The sequence below is a fragment of the Pteropus alecto genome, unplaced genomic scaffold, assembly GCF_000325575.1.
Source record: "Pteropus alecto unplaced genomic scaffold, ASM32557v1 scaffold22, whole genome shotgun sequence".
Classification (NCBI taxonomy): domain Eukaryota; kingdom Metazoa; phylum Chordata; class Mammalia; order Chiroptera; family Pteropodidae; genus Pteropus; species Pteropus alecto.
Window position 1 is genome coordinate 5,882,753 of NW_006434839.1, and position 2,265 is coordinate 5,885,017.

The following is a 2,265-nucleotide window of genomic DNA, read 5'->3' on the forward strand; positions in this document are numbered from 1 at the left end:
TAAACTGGAATTCTACCACGTTCATTAGTTTCTTATGAGCTAGATTATTATGGATCATACCCCCAGACCAGTCCTGAGCGAACTAACAAAAATAAATTTCTAAGTTCGCAACACCGTAGACTGGACGTTGGCCTCAGAATGACCTCGCCCATGTATAAAGTTAAAAACATAGTCATCGTAAATTCTATTAGTTTAATATAATTTATGGAATGATCCACTATTAATATTAAATGGGATACATTAAATTATTAATAAATTATTAAAAATAAATTTAATTTAAACTCTATTGATTAATTGGCGATCTTTACCCAAAACAATTGTGTGTAATATAGGACTATAACAGCTGTATCAAATATTTGGAGGGCTTTCACCAGGAATAGATTTAAGATCTGTTCTGTGTGGTCACAGCATACAGAATTGAGATCTACAGGTGAAAGATATAGGAAGGCACAATTTAAGCTTAGCATAAATAAGAGTGCTCTAAACAAGATTTTTCTAAATATTAGTTGGAAGAAGTGAGTTCCGGTTACTAGAAGTGGTTGGGCAGTAGCCAGCCTGTGATACTGAAGATTCAAAGAGCCTCAGTGCCTCCAAGACCCCACCAACCTTGACAGTCTATGATTTCCAGACTGGCTGGTAGAGGCTGAACCTTTCAAGTCAGAGCTATCATGCCACAGCCTGAAGTACCCAGGTTACATCAGGGCCGTCTCAGCTACCAGACCTGGCTGACCCCCTACATAGGAATGGCATGGTTCCAGGAAGACAGGACTGCCTGTGTAGCAGAGCTTGTAAGACCTACAGCTGTGAGTGTGCTGCTTTTCATCCAGTAGAGTTGCAAAAGATGGTGTCGCAAGGCTGATAATTATGGTGATGCAAGTGTTTAAGCTCCTCGTCTGGGCACTGGGCTCCCAGCTTAGAGGTAGAACTGAGTTAAGATCCAAAGCATTAGAAGACAATTACAACAGGAATTTCTGCTTTAGAATATTACTTATTTGTTTAGAAAGAAATCAAGCCAAAATGAAAGACAGGAGTTGCATCCTTCAAGTGCTGGAAGCAGAGGGAAAAAAAAGGAGTAGAGAGATTTATTTTTCTGAGATCTTTTTTTTCTTCTCAGGCAGAAATTAAGGAAATGGATTCAGGAGTTCTAGGGCTATTAGGACTAGCTCCAAATTGTTGCCAGGACGTGGAGTGAGTGGCCTGCATAACCTGAGAAGCAGGCAAAAGAAAGGGAACCTTATTTTGGTAGATATGGAAATATGCATACTTTAGGGAGAGTTGTGGTTTCTAACTCAATTTACTAACTTGTTTATGTTCTGGACTTTTAAGAAAATACTTGGGTCTACAGCCATGCCACCCTGAACAAGCCTGATCCTGTCTGATCTCGGAAGCTAAGCAGGGTTGGGCCTGGTTAGTACTTGGATGGGAGACTTCCTAGGAAGACCAGGTGCTGTAGGCATAAAAAATAAAAAATAAGGGATTGTAAGCTGACAAGGTCCTTGCAATTTGTGACGTCAACCAAGGGTTGCCTTGCCTAAAAAAAAAGAAATTAGAGAGAGAAAAGGAAGGAAGGAAGGGAGGGAGGGAAAGAAAAGGAAAGAAAACACTTGGTATTTGATTTCTTCTGAAGCATACGTACGGGTGCATTGTGTTATTACAGTAACTAACACCAGGAAAAGAGGTAGTTAGGAGAAGGAATGAGCTGGGGCTTGTGGATGTTTTTGAGTTTCAGAAGTCTGCCCCTTCTGAGATGCCACAACCCCTTTGCCTTGGTGGGAGAGTGACAACAATGTGCCTTGTGCCGACGGAAGGCCGGAGCACCAAACCCAAAGACAGGCTGAGGAAAACACACGTGGAAAGCCATGGTGTGTGGCGAACTCGGCCAACCACCTCACAATTGATCAGAGTGTGTCCGGATGTGGCGTGCACCGTGCAGAGAGTCAACACGTGCCGAAGGCAACAGGGCTGCTCAGAAAGCAAAATGTCGCCACCTCTTTCCAGTGACGTCCAGAGACTGGCGTCTGTAATGTTACCGAGACAAGAATAAAATGTTTAAAAAGTAACAGTGATGTTTTTGGTTTTTGTTTTTGTTTTTGTTTTTCTTACAGAAACAAAACCGTAGTCCCTATGTATTTATTGAGTGCTGAATTCTAGGAGAAATATGTAAAAATAATCAGTAAATATTAATTGCTTTTAAAATTAAAAAGAAAACATTATAAATCCTGCTTATTCCTCTATAAAAGAAGGCTACTGTCTTTCTGTAACCAC

At 40.8% G+C, this 2,265-nt stretch overlaps 1 long non-coding RNA gene and 1 other non-coding gene across 3 annotated transcripts in view; both read left to right on the forward strand.

The window, feature by feature from the left end:
- The window catches only part of LOC107195562, a 19,123-nt gene extending 17,087 nt beyond the window's left edge, over positions 1-2,036 (forward strand). The window contains exon 4 of one of the 2 annotated variants that reach the window (XR_001516749.2): positions 1,724-2,036. This is a non-coding gene — a long non-coding RNA (uncharacterized LOC107195562). The remainder of the gene's footprint in view (positions 1-1,723) is intronic. The other variant, XR_001516750.2, reaches the window with a different exon arrangement.
- Positions 1,338-1,456, forward strand: LOC112478743. Its single transcript, XR_003045956.1, has one exon. It is a non-coding gene; the product is annotated as a 5S ribosomal RNA (ribosomal RNA).
- Positions 2,037-2,265: the final 229 nt, after the last annotated feature.